The sequence below is a fragment of the Microcaecilia unicolor genome, chromosome 2, assembly GCF_901765095.1.
Source record: "Microcaecilia unicolor chromosome 2, aMicUni1.1, whole genome shotgun sequence".
NCBI classification, from domain to species: domain Eukaryota; kingdom Metazoa; phylum Chordata; class Amphibia; order Gymnophiona; family Siphonopidae; genus Microcaecilia; species Microcaecilia unicolor.
This window is the reverse complement of record NC_044032.1, coordinates 257200492-257227648: the sequence shown is the minus strand read 5'-3', so window position 1 is coordinate 257227648 and position 27157 is coordinate 257200492. Positions and strand designations below refer to the sequence as shown.

General features: G+C 44.6%; 1 protein-coding gene across 3 annotated transcripts in view; it reads right to left on the bottom strand.

Moving 5' to 3' along the window:
• TFE3 (transcription factor binding to IGHM enhancer 3) overlaps positions 1 to 27157 on the bottom strand; it is a 93134-nt gene that overhangs the window by 32353 nt on the left and 33624 nt on the right. For 2 of the 3 annotated variants that reach the window (XM_030194002.1, XM_030194001.1), the window contains exon 1: positions 26141 to 26589. The exons of the other annotated variant lie outside the window; for it this stretch is intronic. The gene's annotated coding sequence lies outside the window, so the exon portion shown is untranslated. Of the gene's footprint in view, positions 1 to 26140; positions 26590 to 27157 lie in introns of those variants that run through there. 3 annotated transcript variants of the gene reach the window in all.

The following is a 27157-nucleotide window of genomic DNA, read 5'->3' as shown; positions in this document are numbered from 1 at the left end:
TGCTGTACACCATACACAAAAGACAGTCCCTGCTCAAAGAGCTTACAATCTAGATAGGATACCCCATGTCTCCCTTATTATTTTTATTGTTTTTGAACCGTTATTGGTTAAGGGTGATAGAGAAATTATGGGTCTGGCATTAAAGCAACATGGTGTGAAATGTTTAGTTTTCACAGACAACATCATGCTAGTGCTTACGCAACTTGTTAACAGTCTTTCCAAAGTCCCAGGAACCTTTGAGTCCTTTCGGGCTATATCTAGGCTCAAGAATGTGCCAAAGTCTGAAGCCTTACCATTGAAAGAGGCAGTAGGTTCAGTTCGATATCTAGCAGAGGCATAGTTGAGGGTGGGGGTGCAAGGGGAGCAGCAGCTCCCCCCAAAACAGATTTCAAATTTAAATGGCACCTACCTCTCTTGCTGCTGGGCCCACTCCCCTCACAGGTCTCTTTCCCCTCTTCTTCTGATCATCCTCTTACAGCATTTCTCAAGTTCGTTGGCAGGCAGCAGCACTTCCAGCTCTAAAAACAACTTGACGGCATGCGGGACCATTTTCCTACGTGCACCACTGCTGCTCTGCCAGTCACGCCCCCTCTGATAAAAACTTCCTGCGTTGGAGGGGGCGTGACCGGCAGAGCAGAAGTGGTGCGCACAGGAAAATGGTCCTGCATGATTTCAGTTTGTTTTTAGAGCCGATAGCGCTGCCACCTGCTGACAAACTTGAGAAATGCTGTAAGAGGATGAAGAGGAAGGAAGAAGAAGAAAGGGAGTGATGCTGGATGAGGGGGGAGGGATAAGAGAAATTGAGAGATGTGGTGATGCCAGATGGGGGAAAGAGGTAGTAAGACAGAGATGAGCTCATGCTTGATTGGGGGTGGGGGGGGGAAGAGAGGCAGAGATGGCATGATTCTGGATGGGTTACCATAGAGAGAGGGAGACGGGGTAATGCTGGATGGGAAGGACATATAGACTGATGCTGGTTTGGGGGGGAGAGAGATAAGAGAAACTGATAGGGTGATGCCAGATGGGGGAAGAGAGATAGCAAGAGAGAGATGGGGTCATGCTTGATTGGAGGGGAAGAGAGACAAAAACAGCAAGATGCTGGATGAGTTAACATAGAGAAAAAGGGAAAGAGTGATACTGAATGGGGAGAAAGAGATAAGAGTGATGCTGGATGGGGGGGAGAAAGAGTGATGATGGATGGGGGTGAGAGATGCTAGACGGGGGAGAGAAGAGATAGTGATGCTGGATGGGGGAGAGAGATATAGAGTGATGCTGGATAGGGGGCGAGATATAGAGTGATGCTGGATAGGGGGCGAGATATAGAGTGATGCTGGATAGGGGAAGAGGTATAGAGAGATGCTAGATGGGAGAAGAGGTATAGAGAGATGCTGGATGGGGGAGATAGAGATGCTGGATAGGGAGAAATATATAGAGTGATGTTGGATGGTGGAGATATAGAGTGAAGCTGGATGGGGGGAGAGAGACAGGGCGATACTGGGTAAGAAAAAAGATAAATGGGGTGATACTGGATTGGAGTGAAAAAGATAGGCAAGGTGATACTGGATGGGGGAAGAGAGAGGGGATGATGCTGGATTAGGTGGTAGAAGAGAGAGTACGATGCTGGATAGGGGAGAAAAAATGAGAGAAATGGTGGGAGATGGAAAAAGGGAAGTTAATAAAAGAATGGGGAATAAGAGAAAGGGGACTGGATGGGCCTGGGTGAAAGAAAGACATGGAATGCTGTAGATAGATTTGGTGAAAAAAAGGGAGCTTAAAGACTGGATAGTAAAAACGAATGAAATCTAAACATATAGAAAAACAGAAAAAAGCTGAACGAAAAAGATGAGTGTCAGAGATGGATGTAGTGGATGAAGTGAAGCAGACAGAAAAAAGAGAAACTGAGAGAAAACCCTGGCAAGACAGTTAAGAGAAGACAGAAGAAAGCAGAAACCAGAGACTAGGACCAACATGGTTAGAAAAATTAAATGGCCAGTCAAAAAAGGTAGAAAAAGAATTGTATTTTAAATTCAGGATAAAGTAGTGTGGTTAGCATTGTTAATCCAATCTAAAAGTTAATAAAAATAAAGCAAAAAATGGAAACTTAGGTGATACTTTTTTTATTGTACCAACTTAACACATTTTTTGACCAACCTTTACAGGCCAAAATCACCTTCCTCAGGTCAGGGCAGTATATCATGAAAGCATTGTACTACCCTGATCTGAGGAAAGAGGTTTTGGTCTTTGAAAGCTAATCAAAAAATGTATTAAGTTAGTCCAATCAAAAAATGTATTGTTAGTCCAATCAAAAAATATTACCTTATTTTCTGGCTTTTGTTTTTACTTGTATTTGTTAATTTATATTGTACTGACTGGAACATGTCAGTTTTTGAAATTTGCAGTTTTGCACAGTACAAGGGGGCATGCGTCATTGTTTCTACTTCTCTGGTGTGGCAATGTATACAGAGTCTGGCTTCTTGGGGGTTCAAATTAAGTTTTGTCTACATATTTCTATTTTTAGGTTATAGTTACTTATTTTGTATTTGGTGAGGTTCTGTGTGCATGAAAGAGGCCAGGTATTTTGTTAAGCACCAAATTTCTATGAAGGATCAATCTGTACTAATACAGCTTGTTTTTCCGATAGGTGTATTGATTTTTCTAGTGCCCACTACAATATTTATGGTGCTGCCTTTTCCTAGGTAAGCCCTTATTGTGTGGTTCCTGGGAGGTAGTGCTATTATGGTATGCTAGAGTTGCTCTGTATGTCCCGAGTGACTTTTGTAGGGTTTTGTATTACTTCACAGTATACCTGGTACTGAATTTTGGATTTGTATTTAGCTCATACCTCATAGTAGTAGCTGACGATGAATTAAATTCAGGTACCTACCGTGTTTCCCCGAATATAAAACACTGTCTTATATTAATTTTTGCTCCCAAAACGGCGCTAGGTCTTATTTTCAGGGGATGTCTTATTTCGGGGAAACACGGTTGGCCCGCCCACCCTCCCTCCATCACTCCTGCAACTAACCCCCCCACCCGAGATGGCTCCCCCACCCGAAGTCGCCGGGCCCCCCCTCTGTCGCTCCGGAACTAACCTGAAGCCTCCTTTCACTTGCCTTCCAGTTCGCATCGCAGCAAGCAGCAGGGCAGGCCTCTCCTTCCTTCCGTGCCCCGCCCTCGCCTGACGTTACGTTACGTCAGGCGAGGGCGGGACACGGAAGGAAGGAGTGGCCTGCCCTGCTGCTTGCTGCGATGCGAACTGGAAGGCATGTGAAAGGAGGCTTCAGGTTAGTTTCGGAGCGACGGAGGGGGGGGGGCCGCGATCTCGGGTGGGGGGGCCATCTCGGGTCGGGGGCAACCTCGGGTAGGGGGTTAGTTGCAGGAGCAACGGAGGTAGGGTGGGCGGACCAACCGTGTTTCCCCGAAATAAGACATCCCTGAAAATAAGACTTTGCTAGGTCTTACTTTCGGGGGAGGCCTTATATTTACTAAGGGCACCAAAACCTGGGTAGGTCTTATTTTCGGGGGATGTCCTATTTTCGGGGAAACACGGTAACAGGTATTTTCCTATCTTTGGAGGCTTACAGTCTAAGTTTGCACCGGATATAATGAGAAATTATGTCTTACCTGATAATTTTCTTTCCTTTAGACGCAGCAGATGAATCCAGAGACTAATGAGTTGTGACCATCTACCATCAGGTGGAGATAGAGAATGCTGAAGTGCCTTATGGGACAGAATGCTCCTTGGTCAATTAGTATTCAAGTAACAAAAAAAGAAAAGAAACAGAAGAATAAAACACACCAAAAAAACACATGGAAAGGAGGGGACGAGACCCTCCTCAGAGAGGGAATCACAACGAGGGCATTTGGGTGCAGGATCTAAAAGGGAGAGACCGGTTCTAGAGAGGAACTGGTTCCCTGCCCCACTGCTTTTAAGAGATAAGCCCTGTGCAGCAGCAAAAGAATAAACTCCGGGGAGTAAACGCCTCCCACTCCCTGCGAATGCAAGGAACCGGGATCAGAAGAAACCTCTGAGCTGGACCCTAGCAGTGCGGAATCAAGACTTGCGCTGTAAAATGGCCGCCAGCTGTTGAGGAAGAGAAGGGGAAGGTACGCTCGTGTCAGAGGCTTGAGAAACTCCCGCCGTTTCACTAACATCGGTTCCCTCCAACATCGGGGAGCTGACACAGTCGCCCAGACACTGGACGGATGCTGCTCTCTGTTTTCCACAGTGGGACCAGTGCTTAACTAACTCTGGGGCCATGCTGCAGTAAAAATAAAAGGAGAAAACGTCCCGACAAAGTAAATGGAACACACTCACCCTACCGCTGGAAACTGCGGGTCCTTCCCGTTGATCCTTGGAAGTGCTGCACTGCGCCCACACTACTCTCCTGCCTCCCCAAACAAAAACCTGTTAGCGCCAGCTGACAAAAGAGTGCTGCAGGTCTGCCTACACTGACGGAGAACCGGCACTCTGAAAAAATTAACTCGGCTCCTCTGGGTTGTTTTTTTTTTTCACAATGAAGAAGGAAAAAGGAGCTCGGGCAGGAGAGTGAGACAGGGTTGGGGAGAGACCTGGGGTGACCAAGTGTACCCCCCTAAAGGTGACACTGCTCAGCCGCACACCCCAAAGCTACACAGACCCAAATTAGGCCAGGAGCTAGCAGCAGAAGCCAAGAGCATGGGAGACCATCCATCCGCCTGCTGGAGACAGAGAATATTAACTGGCCAAGGAGCATTCTGTCCCATAAGGCACTTCAGAAGGAGCATTCCATCCCATAAGGCACTTCAGATTAGCGTTCTCTATCTCCACCTGCTGGTACATGGTCACTACTCATTAGTCTATGGATTCATCTGCTCCTGTCGCTAAGGAATGAAAGTTAAGTGACTTGCCCAAGCTGTCAAGGAACAGCAGTGGGATTTGAACCCTGGCTTCCCTGGTTCTCAGCCCACTACTCTAACCATTAGATACAGCTAATACCTATTCCAAACATGTTCTGTTACTCTACAGTAAAGACCAGAATATCTAAAGACTGGTGGCCATTTGGCAACTTACCAAAAAAATTTGATAGGCAAATAATTTTATGGTTGCCAGTAACCACGGGATTTCAATTACAGTGCTACTGAACATCACTGTTCACATGGCCAACAGCAAGATGCTGGACTGGGAAGCTAGGGCTGACAAAAAGCTAAGTGTTGAAGTACCTGCATATATTTCCAGAATACTGCAAATACTATTGTTTAATAATTTAGTTGGATGTTTTCAGTACATAATTCCCTGGAATTTATTCAGTGTGCATAATACCAACAGAAATAGATATTCTAGGGGGAAATTGCTGGTGCAGTTGCTTGCACCAGAGACACAGTGAAGGGGGGGTCCTTCACTGTTGTGTTCAAAGGTGCCCCCACTGTCACTTTACTGCTGACATGGGTATTGCCCTCACCCTAAGGATTTTAATTTGCCCCAAACCCACCCTAGGCCCACCTCAACCCTCTTAGCCTTCCCAAACAGCTGAGTCACTGACCGCATATGCCTATGCAGATTTTAACCCTCCCCTATCTCCTGTCCCTTCAGCTTCTCACTGGCACCTATTTTACAAAAGACTGCTCCCCTGATGTCAAAACCTGGGTATGCCTCCGATATCTAGGGGTTAATATTCAGGCAGATACTGAATTACTGTATGCTACTTTGGGAAACACTACCACTCTCTTTGGTAAGATCTTTTTGTATAATATGCTCATTATTCCACGTTAGCTTTACTTTCTACAGGCATTGCCTGTGTATGTGAGATACAGAGAATGCAAGCAGCTTCACAGAGCTTTTGCAAAGATTCGGGGGGGGGGGGGGGGAGAGCGCCCTAGGATCGTTTTACAGACCAATGCTGCCACAAGAAAAAGGAGGCTGGACCTAATATTATATGGCTTGTGGAATACATTCTATTAGGGACTGGCTCATGGATACAGTTGGTAACTTAGAGAATTTATTTTACTGTCGCTACTCTCTGGCTTTTAGATTGGAACTGAAAAGACCAAGTTTCTTTGGATAGGTCCCTTACATTTGTTCTAGGAGTAGAATTGTCAGCTTTCTCTAGCTACTCAGGTAAATAAGGTAGTTAGTAAATCCTTCTGTCTACTCAAAAAGCTTCAGGTCATTTGTAAATATTTTGAGTTATTGTTTTTTTGCTTAATAGTGCAGTCTTTAATATTATATTTATTGGATTATTACAACTCCATTTATATTGGTTGTTCAAAATCTGTAATTATGAATTTGCAAAAAGTACAGAATACTGCAGTTAGGGTCATTTTTTCAGCAAACAAATATGATGCTCTCTCCTTACATGTTACAGCTACATTGGTTGCCAGTGGAGGCCAGATTACAATTTAAGGTCTTGGTGCTGACTTTTAAGGCTTTTCATGGGAATTCTCCAGGTTATTTGATTAATCATTTTGTATCTTTAATAGAATCATGGCAGAGCTACTAAGAAACGTATTTCTGTTAGATTTTCCTTCTGTTTAAAAATTAAAGGCTTTGCGCCCTCACCAATCTTCGATAACATATCAGGCAGCTTCTACCTGGAACTCTCTTCCTTCTTTGTTGAGGTGACATTCTGGACAGAAACAGAATTAGCGCATCACGCACCTCCCTAAATCTCCACTACCAGAGCTGCAAAGGTCTCAGATACAAATTAACCTGTGCATCAAACTTCTCCTACATAAGCACACAATTATGGAATATACTCCCAAAATCAATTTACGACCATCTAGACTTCAGGAGATCATTAAAGACCTACCTATTCAGAAAAGCATTTCCCACCAATCTAACCTAGAAGCCTCCAATCTGCAACACAGCAAACCACAAGCTGTACTAGAAGAATGGTCTAAGGTTTGGCAATTAAAATTCAATGCGAAGAAATGCAAAGTGATGCACTTAGGGAGTAGAAATCCACAGGAGACGTATGTGTTAGGCAGGGAGAGTCTAATAGGTACGGATGGGGAGAGGGATCTTGGGGTGATAGTATCTGAGGATTTGAAGGCGACGAAAAGTGTGACAAGGCGGTGGCCGTAGCTAGAAGGTTGTTAGGCTGTATAGAGAGAGGTGTGACCAGCAGAAGAAAGGGGGTGTTGATGCCCCTGTATAAGTCGTTGGTGAGGCCCCACCTGGAGTATTGTGTTCAGTTCTGGAGGCCGTATCTTGTTAAGGATGTAAAAAGAATTGAAGTGGTGCAAAGAAAAGCTACGAGAATGGTATGGGATTTGCGTTACAAGACGTATGAGGAGAGACTTGCGGACCTGAACATGTACACTCTGGAGGAAAGGAGAAACAGGGGTGATATGATACAGACGTTCAAATATTTGAAAGGTATTAATCTGCAAACTAACCTTTTCCGGAGATGCGAAGGCAGTAGAACGAGAGGACATGAAATGAGATTGAAGGGGGGCGGACTCAAGAAAAATGTCAGGAAGTATTTTTTCACGGAGAGAGTAGTGGATGCTTGGAATGCCCTCCCGCGGGAGGTGGTGGAAACGAAAACGGTAACGGAATTCAAACATGCGTGGGATAAACATAAAGGAATCCTGCTCAGAAGGAATGGATCCTAAGGAGCTTAGACGAGATTGGGTGGCAAAGCCGGTGGCGGGAGACGGAGATGGTGGTTTGGAGGCGGGGATAGTGCTGGGCAGACTTATACGGTCTGTGCCCGGAAAAGGACAGGTACAAATCAAGGTAAGGTATACACAAAAAGTAGCACATGTGAGTTTATCTTGTTGGGCAGACTGGATGGACCGCGCAGGTCGTTTTCTGCCGTCATCTACTATGTTACTGGACACTACATATTACTTCCTATCCTGGATCCCTAGGCACCCGAATATACTAGTTTTCCCTGACCTTATCATCAAATTGTATTTGTTTCCATACCGGTCTAAGCGATCGCCTTGACCAGTAAGATGTAAGTCACATTGAGCCTGCAAATAGGTGGGAAAATATGGGATATAAATGCAACAAATAAATATAGAACATTATACTGAGTTCAAGAAACTGTTGAAAAATTTCCTTTGTAGAAAATATGTTTCTAATTCATAGACGTTTATTTCTAATTCAGATTGGGATTATTCTGGTGATTATCTGGAGCATGCTCTTTTTCTTCATGTTATCCGCTTAGAAGTTGTTGGTTGTAGTGGGTTATAAGACCTTACTGTAACATAATGTAATGAATGCTAAATCCATGTGTTTGGGAGAAGGTGTAGCTAGCCATCTGATTTAGTCTTATACAGGACTGTGAGACTGAACCGGGCCCAGGTCATCGCCACCGCCAGCGGGCCAGGTCTGCTGCCCCCCCCCAGATCTCTGCCATAACTGCAGTTAAAATACCCTGGCTGGCAGGGATACCGAGACCCTGCCAGCAGAAGAGGTCTTCCTCCAGCCCCTGTGGCTGCTTCTTCTTTCAGAGCATGCTCAGTTTGAAAACCAAGCAGGCACACCTGAGAGGAAAAGCAGCCGCTTAGCAAGCAATAGGCAGAGTGAAGAGCAGAACTGGAGGAAGACCTGCAGTGTCCGCTCCTCTGGGTCTTCCCCAGCCTTGAAGGAGGGCCCGGCGCTGAGGTTTTCTCTCTTCTGCTCCTATCTGAGACACGATCACCCAGGTCTCGTCAGGAGCAAGAGAGAAAGAGACCCCAGCACCGGGCCCCCCCTTGGAGGCCCGGGGAATTTTGCTCCCGCCCCCTCTTGGCGACCCTGGTCTTATATGAGGGGCAGCTGGAAAAGACTATGCTACACGCCTCACATCAACTCATTTGCCTTTCCTGGGAAACAAAGATTTTCCTACAGGACTGGTTGGTGGGACATTTAAAAGGTGGAAAGTCAGAGGTTTGAGATGGGTGGGGGACATGATGGATGGACAAAAAAAAAAAACTGTTCCACTTTTGAGCTCCCTTCTAAGGACCTTTTCTGCATATATACAAGCACATCATTATATATCGGGTCTTCAGGGGCAGCAGTAGAATCAGCAGAGATATTGAGTAAATGTTTAGATCTAGGGGAAGAAGGTAAAACATCTTTGACTTACACAGTCCTCTACTTGGTCTGAGGATTTGGAGAGCAAGGTAGAGGAAGCTCTTCTGAGACGCAGTCTACAAAATATTTCCTGTATATTTATCAATATGATCTTCCAAGAGGTTGAATATAAATTTATATTTCAGACCTATGTATCCCCTTGGAGGGCATGTCAAGCTTGGCATGGCAACAAATGGAAGTTGCCCTAAATGTGGGGCCCCAAAGCCACTTTTAAGTCATATGTTCTGGGCCTGTATTGCGGTTAAAAGATTCTTGACCTAGATATAGGGCCATCTTTGTCGCCTGCTCTCTGGAAATTTAGTTTTTCATATTGTGGCAGTGTTGTTTCGGGGGGGGGGGGGGGGCTGTATTGAATTTCTCACAGAGCGGCAATGTTTTTTCTTATGGGAGGCTTCGGGTTTGGGGAAGAAGGTTAGCTTGTTATACTGAAGGGATTCTTTGCCCCGAACTTTTGAGAAATGGCAACACTTGCTATACGTTATGTTAGAAAGAACATTTAGGGTGTTTTATAGTTCCACTTTAGTGTGTTGGATATTTATACAGTATTGGTTGAAGTTTTTCTCCATTTTGAAATTTACATTAATGGGAAGAAAGAATACGGGTCACGGGGATGGTTCTAGCTGGAAAAGATTCCAGGATATCTGGGAACCATACTAGAATGCTCTTTCACATAGAGAGCATATTTTGCTACTTAATAGATAAGATCCTTATTTGGTAACAGTTCTACTTTCGATATTTAGTTTATATGCCCTTTCTATCTTTAGTTAATTATTTCTATTTCCTTTGCCTATGAAATTCCACTTACTGTATAACATATATGCTGTTTCACTCCATCTAATGTAGGGAGGAAGGAAGGGTATCAATATTATTGCTGTTATAAGAAAACTCTAAGGGATGTACTCTTTATTTGGTGTTGCCTTTCATTCACATATTGGGGCCCTAATTTATTTATGACATTTTGATAAATTTTAGTTATTGGGGATGCATGCAAGTAAGAGTCCATCACATACTCCCCATTTTGGCAGTGTTAGCTGGAAGAAGAAAACAAAAGTTCAGATTTAGATGTGTATATATATATATATATATATATATATATATATATATATATATATACACACACACTAGCCGTTAAGCCCGTTAAAACGGGCGAGATTTGTGTTTTGCAAAATGTAATAATTCTCACCTCCATCCATCCATGTGCAGCAAACCTCCTCTCTCCCCTGCCCTCCCCTCCCCCGATCCATGTCAAGCAACCCTGCTCTCTCCCCATGTCCAGCAGCCATCCTGTATCCCCTGGCCTCCCCCCCCCCCGTCCAGCAACCATCCTCTCTCCCCAGCCCTCCCCCCATGTCTAGCAGCCCTCCTCTCTCCCCTGGCCTCACCCCGTCCACAGATCCTCCCCCCCCCCCATATCCAGCAACCCTCCTTTTTCCCTTGGCCTCCCCCCTCCCCCGTCCAGCAACCCTCCTCTCTGCCCTGCTCTCACCCCATGTCCAGCTACCCTCCCTCCCCTCTCCGTGCCGGGCCCCCTGCACTGACCTGACAGCGCCTCTCACCTCCGTGTGAAAGCGCTGCTGCTTCCACACAGAGGTGAGAGGTGCTGTCAGGTCAGTGCAGGGGGCCCGTTACGGAGGGGGGCGGGAGTGGCGGCGGGGATGGGGGGGAGGGTGGAGGTTGGTGCGCACGATGTTCGTTTCCAGGCTTCAACGTCAGCGTCCGACAGTCCGTCTCCGTTTCCGTCTCTGTTCCGTCCTCTGACATCATCACGTCTTGACGCGAAGGCGGGACAGAGAGGGAAGTCTCTACTGCGCATTTGCAGGTGAGTCGGTCACTTGAGATTTATATGTTTGATATATATGGCAGTGGAGGAGTGGCCTAGTGGTTAGGGTGGTGGACTTTGGTCCTGGGGAACTGAGGAACTGAGTTCGATTCCCAGCACAGGCAGCTCCTTGTGACTCTGGGCAAGTCACTTAACTACTACTATTTAACATTTCTAGAGTGCTACAAAGTGTACGCAGCGCTGTACAAACACAGAAGAAAGACACTTAACCCTCCATTGCCCGCCGCATTGAGCCTGCCATGAGTGGGAAAGCGCGGGTTACAAATGTAACAAAAATAAAATAAATAAATAAATATATATATATATATATATATTGTTCACGTGAATATTCTGTATGATTGCTACAGTGTTCAGACTTTGCTTTCAGGTTACCCTGTTTTGTACTTTGAGTATGCCTAATAAACAGATATTAAAAAAAACAAACAAACATACGGTACAAGCAGTGGCTCCCAGGAAATGAGCAAAGAGCCTGGTGTGGGAAAGGAAAGAAAGAGAGGTGGTGGGGGGAAAGCTAAAACAGCAAAATCTGCAGTATCCCAACAGCAGGGAACAGAAATAGGACTAAGCAGCACCAGTACCCAGACATTGTCCTCGGTAGTTCTCTTCTCGAACTCGTAATTACTTCCTTTTATCATTTCTGTTATGATTCTTTAAGGCTTGTCACCCGGTCCTGTGTCTGTAGTTCAAGCCTTTCACATAGCACTTCAGCATCACGTTTACAGATTCTCATTTCACTAGTTACTTGAGTCTCAGGGCCAGATAGACAAAGCTTACAATGCTATTAAAGTTTGCTCTAGACTGGTTCTAACCAGTATAAAGCAAGCAATTATGTAGCTAGTAATGCACAAAGATGTAGCTAGTAATGCACAAAGGCCCCCCCCCCCCCCCCCCCCCCGTGGCTCTAACGTGTGCCATCAGTGGCCACTGAGAACCCCATGCAAATGTATTACAATGAGTTCATTAGTATTCTAATGTGTATTCTGGGGTTTGCTCCAGAGCAGCCTTAATTTAACAAGCAAAATTTACGCTGCTCTGGAGCTGTCAGAGAGGAGGGAAGCACAAGGCAGCTGTAAAGTGTAAAGATTTCCTACATCTCACCTCCCATAACCACCGCCCCCCCCCCCCAAAAAAAAAAAAAAAAATTCCTTGGTGGTCCAATGGACCCTGACAAACCCCACCCCTACGAATCTTTTCTTTTTTTTTTCCCTGGTGGTCCAGTGGACCCTGACCTCCCTCCCTGAATCTTTTTTCAAAGCTTTTCCTGGTGGTCCAATGAACTTGGACCCCTTCCCCCCCAAGCATGCACACACACACCCCTCCTGATCTCGACCCCACCCACACCCCTCCCTGTACCTTTACAAGGTAGAGGCAGGAGGGCAAGAGCAACAGCTTCTCCCTCCTGCCTGCCTGCTCAGTACATTCTGGGATGTACTGAGCAGGCCTAAGAAACATATAAGGAAATATATGGTGTTTAGCCCCACCCAGTGCATTCCCAGAATGCACTGGGCAGGGTCTGGGTGCTGCCATTTTGTTCCGGGCAGGCCTGAGGCAGGAGGGAGGAACTATTGCTCCTGCCCTCCTGCCTCTATCACGCAAAGGTACAGAGAGGGATGCAGGTGTGACCGGGAGGGGGGGTGTGCACATGCGGGGGAAGGGGTTTGGTTCACTGGACCACCATGGAAAATTTAAAAAAAAGATTGGGGGGTGGGGTCAGGGACTCTAGACCACCAGGGAAATTAAAAAACAAAAACAGATTTGGGGAGGGAGAGGGGTCCACTGGACCACCAGAGAAAATTTTTTTTTTTTAAGTGTAGGGTCAGGGGGGGCCAGTGCATCAAAGCTGTCAAATGCATTTGACAGCTCGGACTTGCAATTAGCGAGCGATGCACAAAGGGGAATCCGTGCAGCTCATTTGCATGTAATCCCCTTTGTGCATCACTGATTGCGAGTTGCTAAATTTTACCAAGGCAGACATATTTTATGGCTGCCTTTGTGCAATGGGCCCTCAGTATTCACACTTAAGTGCATGAATATATTACATAGAGACAGTTTTATTTTAGTTAGAAAAACTTGTACACTGCCTCAATCAACCTGTGGAATGAGAAGGTGGTCTATAAACATAAAACAGCTGCATTCAAATGTAATTAACTTATAATTCAAAACAGATATGACCCATTCCTATCTTCACCAAAGGGAAAGAGGAAATTGTATATCCACCATCACTAACTCAATATCTGGAAACTGAAAGCTCAGCTTTTACTTCCTCTTGCCTCAACCATGTTACTCCATTCCTGTGACACTCCAGCTTCCTGTCTGATTTTGAATACAACTGAAAATATTAACATTTGCTCTATTTCACAATAAGCTCTCCTACCTTGTGCCCCTCATAATTTTAAACCCTTGCTATCCTTTCAGCTGTTAGGCCCAGACAAGAATCCACATGACAGCACGCTCTCTCTCTCATACTGCTGCATCACTCTGGAACACCCTTCTACTTTTTTTTTTTTAAGGTTCAACAATTTTTTATTAATGGTTCAGCATGTTACACTTGGACATACTTTGTGATATATAATTGTTTGAAGAACATAACATACTTATAAATATAGATCGTACTTTCTGCTATCCAAGTTTTTCCCCTCCCCCCTCCCCTCCCACCTTTGTTACTATGGACAAAATGTTTATATCTATACGGTTAAATGAACTTCCAAATAAAATACTAACTTCAAACAATACTCTGTTGTCGTTGCTTACTATTACACTGCTCTGCTTTACATTCGTTCCCCCCCCCCCCCCTTTTTACTTATGATTCAGCATTTCATTGGTGGCAGAACAATAGAAGCACATCTAATATTACTAAATTACACATTCTCTATCCCACCCCATTACTCCACCACCCCCCATGCATCTCTTAACCTCCCCTCCCCGACAGAGGTGCCTTTCAGAGTCTTTACCTACATGTAATCTACCCCATCCTACCCAAACTCAAAGGGAATTAAGTACCATACTTCTACCCTTTGTATGTAACGACTGAATATATGGGCCCCAAATGTCTAAAAGAAACCCTCCTCCTCTTAGGGGATCCTCATACCGCCCGTCGCTCAAAGAGCATCAGCTCGTGAAGTCTATATCTCCAGTGCCAGAAATCCAGGAGAGAGCTGCCCACCCACTAACTGAGAAGTAACCTTTTACCAACCAGACAAGCCTTGCGAACCAAAACTTTCTCTGATTTGCCCTGCAAGACAAAGGTCTCATATTTATCCAACAGTATCCCAATCGGGGAGCGTACAATTTTAGAGCCCAACAAAAAGGACAAATAGTGCAGGACAGCGGTCCAAAAGCGTTGTACCTGATAACACTCCCATAAACAATGAACCAAAGACCCCGGTAGCTTCCCACACTTCTCACACAGAGGACTTTGAACCCCGCCCATCTGAAAGATCTGAGTCTTTGTGAGGTATGCTCTATGTAGAATTCGGTATTGACATTCCCGAAGACCTGCATTCCCAGTCATCTCCGGAATCCGAGAAGTCAACAGATCAAAGTCCAAAGTCCTTTGATCTCTGGATGGGATTGTATCGCATGAACCAGGGGATCCAGAGACAACACAAACAATAAAGGAGAAAGCAGGCAACCCTGTCTTGTGCCTCTAAAGATATTAAATGAACAGGAACATACCCCATTTACCCAAACATACGCCAAAGGTTCCAAGTACAGCACCTGAAGTGCATCAAGAAAAAACCCTTGAAAACCATATTGCTGCAGAGTGTCAAACAAATAAGGCCATCGCACCAGGTCAAAAGCTTTCTCTGCATCAAAACTAATTAACAGAGAAGATAAACGCTTATATTTCACAGTCTCTAAGGATGTCAATATAGCACGCACATTCCGAACCGCTGTCCTCCCCCTCACAAAACCTACTTGAGCCTCTTCTACCAAGTCTGGGATCACCTGAGCCAGCCTATTTGCCAGAATTTTCGCATACAGCTTGACATCCATATTAAGAAGAGAGATGGGCCTATATGACCCGGGTCCACTATGTTCTTTCCCGCCTTAGGGATTACTACAATCTGAGCTACCTTCATTGTCTCTGGAATAGTCTGCTCCAACACCAAGGACAGAAGCAACCCTTTAAGATGTTCATAGAACTGTTTATAAAATTCTATACGATAGCCATCCGGACCTGCCGTTTTATGAGAAGCACTTTGCTGCAGTGCCAACATAAGATCCCCTTCTATAATTGGGCTATTTAGCATCTTCAATTGTCGAGGAGAGAGCCTAGGTAAATCTACAGAATCTACAAACAAGTCGGTACTCAACCCCTCATCTTCTGGTCTGGCATATTAGGCTTCATAAAACTGACCAAAACGATTCGCTATTTCCTGATCTGATCTCAACATCTTCCCATCCAAAGCCTTCAACTGTAAAACTTTAGAGGATCCTCCTCTTTTCCTCACCATATTTGCCAACAACTGTCTAGCCTTATTACCATACCGGAATAGTTTATACTTATAAGACTGAGTTTTGGCTGCTCGCTGGTGCAACAACTCATTTAGTTCTTTTTGCGCTACCAATAACATTGCCCTATTCTCAGAAGTAGCACTGCACCCATATTGCCTCCTATATCTCCGAATCTGCAACTCCAAACGTAAAATCTCCTTATCTCGAAGTTTCCGAGATCGAGCACAATAAGAAATAATACCACTTTCTCCGTTTCCCAAAAAAGGACCGGCTGCTTTCTGTCAATGCCATTATGAAATTCATAATCTGCCATTCTCTCCTCCAAGAATGCCTGAAATTTCTGGTCCCTCACCAATTCCAGAGGATATCTCCAAAAACGTGTTCTATCCCCCTTTATTTGACCTACCAACATCAGCCACACCAGGGCATGGTCCGAGACAGCGTAAGGGCCAATCTCAGCCTGAGCCACCTGAGAAAAGAGAGCTCGAAACAAACAAGTAGTCTATACGAGACTGGGACGCATGGGCTCTTGAAAGATGGGTACAGTCTCTTTCCGATGAGTGCAAGATACGCCACGCCACACATCCACTAAGTCTAACGCTTCACAAAGCAATTGACAGAGCCCAACTACTCCCCCCCCCCCCCCCCCCCCCCCCCCGAACTCCCAGCACCGGAGCCAGATCTATCAAGCAGAGGGTCAAACACCAAATTAAAATCTCCTCCCATAATGATGTTCCCCCCTTTGAACATAGCCAATTTAGAAATTAACCCCTGAAAGAACTCCCTATCAAACATATTTGGGGCATATACATTATAGATCACCAGACTCTGACCTTCAACTTCCATCGAGGCCAAAATATATCGGCCCTCCGGGCTCACTATTGTGGATATTGTCTTAATTTGTAAACCCTTCCTAAAAAGGATTAGCACCCCAGCCTTCCGCCCTACCGCTGAGGCCTCTAACAAAGATCCCACCCATCCCATCTTAAACTTAAGGTGTTCCCCCGATGAGAGATGTGTCTCCTGCAATAGAGCAATATCTACTTTTTGTCTCTTCAGAGACTGGATCACTTTTGTCCGTTTTATCGGAGAAGAAACTCCCCCTATATTCCAAGAAACAATTTTAAGTGACCCCAGAGCACCAGAAGTCCCATATTAACACAATAAAGCTTATGTATTTGAACAAGAAGAGAGGACACCCCCCAGCCCTTAGGTCTCCTCCCCATAATCCCCAAAGATTCTGCCCATTTAGACTCAACCCTTTCGGACACCTCCTTCCCACCCCTACCCTTTCGGACACCTCCTTCCCACCCCTACCCTCCCTCCCCCCCCATAGAAGCTCCCCACAGTAGTACCATGGTCTAAGATCAGACGAGCTCCCCCTCCCATCTCCACCCTCCTCCAATTATTTTGCACTCCCTCCTAAAGCCCAATATAACATAGAACATGGCCAACTGATGGCCCCCTTCATATGTTTAATCCAGCACTTATAGTGCAATATCCCACTAGAATAACTATCACAACAAACCTTCCCTTTTATTGTCCCCCACCCTTACCTATGAAACTAGCCCCATCATCCAGGCTACAAAAATATATAGTAAGGCCTAAACAATGGTAAATGAGGCTCATGTCCCCAAAACACAATTTAAACAGTGCAAACATTCAAGTCGTAACCCTCCCGCCAACTCCCCGGTTCCTTAGGAAGCTACACCTCTCCGAACAATTAATTGTACAAGTCCCTTTCTAAAACCTCCTGGGTAACTTGCTCCACTGCAGCATTCAGAAACCGCCATCATCAGCGCACCGTCATTAGCCCTTCATACACCAACTCACGCTGGTCCCTCAGCAACCAAGTCTCGATTCACAAATTGCATCGCCTCTGCAGCCGAGGAAAACATGGTCTGCTTCCCATTGTGCCAGATCTTTAAACGGGCCGGATATAACAAGGCAAACTGTATTTTCTTGGTAAATAACAGCTGACAAACTTCACGAAACGCTCGCCGCTGCATGGATACTCCAGCCGAAAAGTCCTGGAAGCAACGCACTGTAGCATTCTCGTATTGTACAGTCCCAGCCTTCCGAAAAGCTCGAAAAATGTCTTGCATGTGAGCAAAATTGAGGACTTTGAACATTACAACTCGGGGGCGCGGGTATTTCGGGTTCCCAGGCCCCAACCTATGAGCGAGCTCCACTCTTAAGGGCCCAGCCACTGATTACAATTTTAAAATTTTGGGTAGCCAGCTTTCCAAAAAATCCCTCAGTTCTGAATCTTTAATCTTTTCAGGCAGGCCTACCATTCTGATGTTACTTCTCCGGGCCCGGTTCTCCAGGTCTTCAAGCTTGCTCTCCAACTTTTCCACTTTGCTTTGCAAAGATTGTTGCATTTTCTCTTGTTGTTGAACCCGGTCCTCCACATCTGAAAGGCGCTGCTTATAAAGGGAAAACTCCGAGTGGATATTTTCCAGCTTTTCATCAATGCCCACTAATTGATCCACGATCTTTTGCAGCTTGGTGTCCACCGAAGCCTCCAAAATAGCAGAAACCTCCGCCGCCCACGCGGAACTCACTGATTTCGGGCTCTCTCCTTCTCCGTCCGCCACCTTGGCTTCAGTAGCGCAACCCCGGGTCCCATCTTTTTTTGCCGATTTAGCGGCCATCGCTCGCAACTCCAGCTCCGCAACTTTGCCCAGTGATTCACCAATCTGCCTGGTCTCTTGCGATGTGCTTTCCATTCCCCAAAGCGATGAAGGTAAAATATTTGGGCGAAAAAGGCGGGAGGCGGGAGCTCAGCACAACGACAACCGCTCTCTAGCCGTGCATCACGTGATCTCCCAACACCCTTCTACTTAATCTATGCTCTGAATGAGCCTGGCCCAAATTTAGGGTGGCTGTTCTTGCTTTGTACTAAGACCTTCAGTGAACAGACGGGTTGCGGCATGTACATGATCCCTGAGAACACAGCATTAACTGCACTGCCTACCCTCACTTTTCCCACACTCTTTTCTTTCCTATCAATTCTTTGGCATTCTTTTATTTTTCACTGAAATGCTATTATTGTAAACTGCTTTGAGTGTGAGTCTTGAAAGGTGGTATTTTAAGACTAATAAAAGACAAATAGGTAAAAATCGTCCCACACTGAAAATGCTTGTCTCTCCTTCCTTCTTCCTGAGTCACCTGCCTAGTGGGAACCATCAGCAGACAGCACTGACTGGATCATAAGGGCCAGATTCAGTAAATAATGGTCAAATTTGGGCAGCAGAACGAACCACGCTAAACTCGTATTCTATAAAGGGCATTCCACACCAAGCGCCCTTTACAGAACAGTGTTTAGTGCAGATTTCCACAACCAATTTTGGGTGCGAGGACTTAAGCCTGCTGAAACCTGGTATAACCTGGTACATAAGTTGGGTGTGCAACCTACGAATTCTAACACAATACGCCTAAATTTTTGGAATGCCCCTGACTCACCCAAGCCCCTCCCATGGCCACACCCCTTTTGGGGTTACTGTGAGACACTTTGAGCACACAGCATTTAGCATATAGGCAGATGCACATGTAAGTCCAAATTAGTGCCAAGGTGTCCTTTTACTAAGGCGTGCCTACAGATTTAGGGCATGCTAAATGAGAAGATGTCCATTAGCATGCCTTAGTAAAAAAAAAACCCTTATTTTTATATTTTAAAAAATTATAGCCCACCTAGGCGGGGTCCATACTGAGACATGTGTAACATTTAACATACAATTAACACCAATTGCCTGTTAATGGCTCTAATTTGTGCCCAAATTTGGGTGATCTATATAGAATCCTGGGGAAACGTATTATTATGGTAAAGCTGGGGAAAGCCACTGCTCATCTCTGGGATCGGCAGCATGGAATCCTGCTAATTTTTTGGACTCTGCCAGGTACTTGTGACCTGGACTGGCCACTGCTGGAAACGGGATACTTGGCTAGATGGATCTCTGATCTGACTCAGTGTGGTAATTCTTATGATCAATTTCTGAGCCAACTATGTTGGCCTATTATATTTAGGGCTTCTTTTCACAGATGTTTATACATTATGGGGTCAATATTCAAAGCGATTTAAGCGGGCAGGAAAGCAGGAGCGTAGCCAGACCTCAGCAGGAGGGGGGGGCCAGAGCCTGAGGTGGGAGGGCACTGTTTAGCTGCCTCCCCCCCCACACTGCATCAGGTACTTTGTTTGCTGGCAGGGGTCCCCAATCCCCACCAGTGGAAGAGTCTTCTTCAGCACTGGTTGACTGGGTGCCTTCGGTGCCTTCTTTGTGGGATCATCTGTTTCTGACACCTTATTGTCCTGCACTGGGCTACATGCAGGGAGGAGAGCCAGGGCAAGGCAAGTTTCAGTTGAATTTATGCAATTATTTGCTTAACTGCCTTTTGTAACAAAGAGGTATCCAGGTTCTATTGTACTACAACAGTGCTCAACAGAATTAGCATAATTAGCACCCACAAGCTTAGCTGACAGCAGGACAGAAACCCTGAGACAACCCGGCCCTAACATCAGAACATAACATAGAAACTACAGACAAGACTTATGAGATAGGTCCTTTCTTTCCATGCTACACACCTTGAAAATACTGGCAAGATCCACTGCCATACATATATGGGATCATTTTATAAAGGGTTTTCCACACAAAAAGCCCATCTGACACGTAGAAAAAGCCTTTTGTAAAACTGCATGGTGGTATGCACACATATAAGTACAAGCAGCTACAGGACGGTGTGTGTACTTACACACACACCTTATATAGGCATTCATGGGGACAGAGTTGTGTGTATATCCCACATGTACTCTATACATTCCTCTGAAGCTTGTATAAAAATCTGTGTCTCAACTATTGGGGTGCTTCTGGGAGTTATGCTGCCTTTTTAAAATAGGAGCCTTTTGGCCTTCTCGCATAGATAACTTATTAAATCACGAGATTCTTGTATGTATGCTCTCTGATCTACAAGAACAATCAAGTGGGAAGGCCTTCAATGTACTACACTATGTTTAAAAAACAAACTATACAAAACCTTTCTTCTGCATAACTCTGTTAAAACTTGGCCAATTTCAATACAATTTGGGATATGTCATCCTGAATAAATTTGCAATAAGTTTACACTCCTGCTGGCCACCTCAATTAAATGACATCGCCACCACTTAGCGATTATCATCATGATATGCAAAGACGCCATTTCTTTAACCATAATTAGTTACTGTGGTCTGCAAAATCATGAGTGGTGTAGAACGAGCAGAAGTGCATCGATTTTTTTACTCATTCCAAAAGTACAAAGACTATGGGTCACTGAAGGAAGTTACATGGAAATACTTTTAAAACAAATAGGAGGAAATATTTTTTCACTCAAAAAATAGTTAAGCTCTGGAATTCTTTGCTGGAGGATGTGGTAACAGCGGTTAGTGTATCTGGGTTTTAAAAGGTTTTGGACAAGTTCCTGGAGGAAATGTCCATAGACTTCTATTGAGACAGGCATGGGAAAGCCACAGTTTGCCCTGGGATTGGTAGTATGAAATGTTGCTATTTGGGTTTCTGCCAGGTACTTGTGATCTGACTTGGCCACTGTTGCAAACAGGATACTGGGCTAGATGGACCATTGGTCACACCCAGTATGGCTATTCTTATTTTCTTATGTGCTTTTCAATCAGGAGGATCTGATCCTTATTAAACATTTTTATCTGGAGAAAGGCTATGGTTCTCATAAATTGGTACAAGAGTTTTCAGAAAAGAGGTGGAAGAGGATAAATGTAGAATATATTTTGAAGAAATTGCGAGAAATGGGCTCAACTGATTGTCAGTCAGGAAGCAACAGGGCCCGATCAGTTCGCACTGAAGAAAACATTGCAACAGCTGAAGAACCAGGTAGTGAAGTGACTTCATTTATGTGAGCTGGCCAGCATGAGTGTAGGCTTATTCCAAATTTATTCAGGATGATATATCCCAAATTTTATTGAAATTTAACAAGTTATGCAGAAAACAAGCTTTGTATAGTTGGGGTTTTTGTAAAGTTGATCTTGAGTAATTTATAGGAAACCCAATGACACTATCATCATTTGAAGAAAATGTCTGGGCCTCTGGGGGAAAACCCCTTTACCAGTCAGTCATCCAGTTATGGAAAAATTAAGGCATTTAAGATGAAATTAAAGAGGTTCCTATTTGCAGAGGTAGATGGAATTAATTGAGGACTCCTGTTCTTCTATAAGGCAGGCAGCCTACAAAAGTAAGCTGTACTGGTAATAAATGATGTTAAGGTCTCTCAGAACTAATACCGACCCAAAATGTCTCAGTATCTTTGGAACTGAGAAATATCTGGAGTAGAAATCCTTTTTGATGACCAATTCTGGGACTTGGTCCATTGCTTTCTGTCAGAGATTCCTGCAGCTGAATGGAGAGTTGAATGGGAAGATCTGAAAATACAAACTCAGAAAAACAGACAACCCAATAGTTCACAGTTTAAGTCCTCATTCGTTTTTCATTATTGGCTGCCAAGACTTGGTAAAGACAGGATTCTGCTTCCTACTGGAATGGATGTCAGAATAAAAGGTGTGTTTGTGTTGGTTGTCTTCAGAAGCTCAGAGCAGATTTAGGCTATACTGTAGCCCAAGTCAGCCTGCCTCCCGAGTCCCAGCTCTCTTGCAATTAGTTTAGAAGCTGTTTTTGCTTTTGCCTCTGCCTGTGGTGTGAGCAGTGTCTTCTCCTTTGGTATAAAAAAAAAAGTCTTCTGCATGGACTGGATTGATCTGTTATGTCAGAGACAAGAACTTGAGAGGTGGAGCAGGGGTCCTTTATTAACCCATTTCCTTTACTTTGCTCCTGAACAATAAAACAGTAACAAACTCTAAATGACAGCAGATAAAGACCTGCACAGTCCATCCAATCTGCCCAACAAGGTGGCTATGCATGTTTTTGCTGCTATGTCAACAGCCTCATAGGCTGGGCTGATCAGTTATTTCCCATTCCTCAACATAAGTAAATTAATATTTTTTTAAAAAGTCACTTTCACACTGAGGAAGAGCTTCCAGAAAGGCTTTTATTTTTGTAGACACTTGTGCACATATGCATCATGCACGCCTTAGCATAGGACCCTGAAACACTTTCTTCCCGGTGAGATCCAAGGTTTTTCCTTCTTAGGCAGGGCGTTTGTTATGTGGAACTATTTGCTTTTTAATTTGAAGTAGATTCTACCACCAATGAATGAATGGTGTGATAGCTGGACCCCATCCTACTATCAGGACTGAACTGTGCTCTGTATTTCAGGTTCGGTTTCCTTGCTGCTTGCAAACAGGAGATGTGATTTTGCCACATTCTCAAAGGAGCTCTCTGAGAAGCCTGTGTATTGGTTCTGCATTTTGCAAATGAAAGGGGAGGTGGTTCTCAAAGAAAATTGCAGGAGGATTTTCAATTGTTTTATTAAATTTTAGATTCATGTAACTAGGTGTGTTAAATGGATTCTATCAAAACACTGGAGTTCATTTTCTTTGATTTTTTTTATTATAAGTCTGTAAACCGTCTAGACCTGTTTTCATGGGTGGCAATATAGCAAATTTTAATAAACTATAACCATATCTGCCTTTGGTTTTTCACCTTTCTAGAGAGTGAAGGGTATCACGCTTGACATTTTGTGTATGAATTTGGAACAATTAGATCTTCAAGTGATGATGCACTCCTGAGCAATCCCACACCCTATCCAACCACTGAGGGTCCTCCTCCCAGGAACTGCCATGTACTGCAAAGTCTTGAAGTGAAGGATGGATTCCAAGAATATCGCTGTGCGTTTTGAGTTGTCATTGGATGATTTAGGAAAGGTAGCTTTCCAACTACAAGACTGCACAACTGAAAATATATCCACAACTGACACAGATACATTGACTCCTGAGGCAGGCATACCATTTGCAGAAACACTGAACCGTGTCTTTTATGTTTGGTCATTGACAATAAAGATTTTATCTACTCAGCTTTTGGTGTCCCGCCTGGAATGGTTGCCCCACATCCCTTCCCTACTCCTTGAATAACATCAAGTAGACCCATCTTTTTGATGGGTAACAAGGAAGGACCAGGCAAGGAGTCATCAACTTCTACACCCAAGATGGGCACTACTTGCTCATATATTTTCAGTGATAATATTGCTTGAAAATGATGTCTGCGGTACCTGCAGTTCCACCATTAAGTGACTGAAGAGTATGTGTCAATGAGACGTTCATGATTTTCAGAATCAAGCATGGATGGAGGAATTTCTCTCATGCTGACAGTTCCTACATCACAGCTGTTATCACCCACGTTGAGCCTGTGGCAGAGTGGGATCTAGCCTTCTTTTCCTGGCAACACCTTTGTGATGCCTTCTTCTTTGAGTGGAGGAGTGGCCTAGTGGTTAGAGCACCAGTCTTGCAATCCAGAGGTGGCCAGTTCAAATCCCGCTGCTGCTCCTTGAGATCTTGGGCAAGTCACTTAACCCTCCACTGCCTCAGGTACAAACTTAGATTGTGAGCCCTCCTGGGACAGAGAAATATCCAGAGTACCTGAATGTAACTCACCTTGAGCTACTACTGAAAAAGGTGTGTGCAAAATCTAAATAAAATAATAAATAAAACACATCCTCCTTTGGAAGAGATTGACTCCTAGGAGTAGAAAGACCTCCGGCTCTTACTATCAATTGGAGAGGAACAGGCCTGCAAGCCCATTGGAACTGCTCCTCTCACCTCTCTCTGATTTCTGCTGCCTCACAATTAGAGGGGAGGTCCAACAAAGGCTTCGGGCTCTAGGTGATATCCAATCACAATGGGAGAAACTGAGGACTTCATGGTCTCATCCCATAACAAGTAGCATGTAGACATTTTTCAACCACAAGTGCATCTTTTGAAGCTGCTCACTGTCTGATTGCTAGTGCAAAATCTGTCAACCAAGCCAAGTTCAATTTTCAAGAAAAATAGTCTAAGGAAAAAAAATGGGAGAAAACATCAAGATTTTTTTTCTGGAGTTCTTTTATAAAGAACACTTAGGGAAAAAAACAGAAAGTTAAAATAAATAAGAATGAGAACACACACACACTTTCTCTCTGGCTGCAACTGAAAAAATATTGTGAAATCAGAAACGTGTCCATACTGCAGCTTAAGGAGAGTAGTTAAGTAACAGCTGTGCAGGAACTCCACAACAGCAGCAGCATTCATATCAGTGACATCAGTCAAAAACACCCTCTTCTATAATCAATTCATCCCCAATTGTCGACGGAGAACTTGGCAGACAGCTAAATGCCCTTTCACCTAAGGAAAACAGAGAGCATATTCCTGGGCAAGGAAGAAAAGGAACTTACTTTTCACAGGGTGATGCCATTTCTCCTGTCATAGAGGTTTTAGCAACCTATACTTTAAGCCAGTGGCATAGCCATGGAGGGCCTTGGGGATCTAGGCCGCCTCACTTTCGGCTCGGAACCCCTCTGCTTTCCTAGCTGATGGGAGATCCCAAGCCCTGCTGGCCTACAGAAATACCTATTCAGCAGACGCACTTCGCTGCTAATGCTGGGGTCTAACTGAGCATGCACAGGAGAGCCAGCATTAGCGACAAAGCATGCCTTCTGAATAAGTGCCGCTGCAGGCATGACTCAGGCTGGAAAGGTCTTTGGCTGGTGGGGCTTGGCATCCCTGCCAGCTCAGGTATTTACATTTTGAGGAAACAAGGACAAGAGACGGAGGGTGGGGGGGAGAGAATTGCATGCCCACCCACTTTGGGTAAGGCCCACCCAGAATTGGCCTTCTGGCTACGCCACTGCTTTAAGCAGAGCAGTGAGTATCAGTGGCATGGGCGGGATTAAGTAAGCAGGATCTCAGTCTTATATTACAAGTCACAAAAGCACCATCTTCCCCTCTCCTTGCAGCAAATGTTTCCTTTCTGGGGGGGGGGGGGATCTTACATTTCCAAAAATAAATATAGAGACCCCCCTCCCTCCCGAAAAACCCACCAAACGTTTGGGGCACAGCCATGATTTATGTGTACAGCTCATACTATTAATAAAAGAGTTCTCTCAAAAGGCAAATGTTACAGACATCAGGATAACCTATTGATTAGTGCTGCAGGCCAAGAACAAGAGAAGCCAGAGTTTAAAAAATCCTGTTTCTCCCACTAACACTCCTTAGGCCACTCACTTCATCTTCCTCAGGTACAAACGGTAGGTCCCTCCCCCAAAGGGTTTATGATCTAGCTATTATACCTGAATCTGCAGCTTGCCTTGAGATTAAGATCTAGAAAGGTGAAGAATTAAATCAAATACAAAGTAATTTTACCATTTAATAGCCATATGGGCTGCCCTGGAAGCAAGAATCCCAGTTCAGCCGTTCTCAAAAAAAAAAAAAAAAAAAAAATACACACATACAAAACCCTCTCTTAATCCTCACCAAACAGAAAAAAATAGGATTTTTTTTTTTTTTTTATTTCTCCCTACTCAAAACACTAACTGAAAAATACATCCTATATAATAATACCAGAGATACCAAGCACCACAAATCACATAAAGAATAACAAACAGCATTCAGGGAAGGTGGGCGACTAGGCAGGCTACAGGGTCCCAATTTACAGGCATCTATTACTACAGAGGTACAAAACCGCTGCAAGATGCTGTGTTACTGTTACAGGGCCACATCAAAACATACAATGACGAAACCCAAAACTCAGAGAAGGAAAAGCGCCAAAAATAATAACGTTAAGCTTAGTTTGGAGGGCAAGGAAAAAGCAACGCAAGTCCAAAAGGCTTATGTAATATTTACTTACACTGCAGGAAGAAGGAAGAGGCGAGACACAGACTCTCCCGTCACTCTATTTAGAAAGATTTCTCTTTAGTTTGGACTTTTACTGTTGCGTTTCACTGTCCCCGTTAGTGAGGAAGGGCTCTCACACCAGTTCCCTGGCCGTGATCATAGTAGCAGAACCAGCTGCCCTCATTTCCTGGTTGTAGATGTCTTTCCACTCCCCATATTGCCATTTTGAGGAAGCTGACAACACACAGGCAAGCAAGAAACACCTCCTAGGGAGGCACACAAACCAAAGCTGTACAAGCTCCCCTGAGCAGTGGAGAACAGATCAGTTCAAATCATCACCAGCCCTACTGCAAATCCTGGCCCTTCTCCATGTTAAAAATCCAGATTTTCGGGAAATACGACTGCCCCTTCTGTTTCAGGTCAGCGCAGTAAGTGCGTGCAAAGCACTCGCTGCTCTCCATGTCTGTGGCTAAGAATAGAAACGTAGACTCGAGAGGGGAAAATGACACCTGCAATATGAGTTGCGGCCACCAGGGGGTGCAGCTGAAACCCAAACGTCTTTAAAAGGCAAAGCTCGCGTTATTCTTATGGTTTGTGAAGTACATATACCAGAGGCAAGCAGGGAGGGTGGTAAGATTAGAAGCTTATAACCTAATCAAGACAAATAATAGCAAAAGGAATATTCAGAACCCCGTGCAGATTTTGTACGGGTCCGCCAGCATTGACACCTAAAAAGAAGGGATCATTATGTCCAGCACCCACCAGGGGCTAATGTTTACATTTGTGCATCTCTCCCCGGCTCCTACTCTTCCTCCAGGCAGCCCAATCCCAGCTGAGAGCAGAATGCAGATGCCAGTGCAGCAGGTCTAGTGCTTCTGTAACCTGCTCCTCTCCTGCCCATGGGTTCAAAGCTCACATCAGCTGTCTAACCTCCCCGGTGCTTTGCAAATTTCTGCTACCCACTGGTGTGATAAGAAGGATGGACTGGTAGTGTGACAGGGACCATAAACATGTGAATGGCTCAAAGACC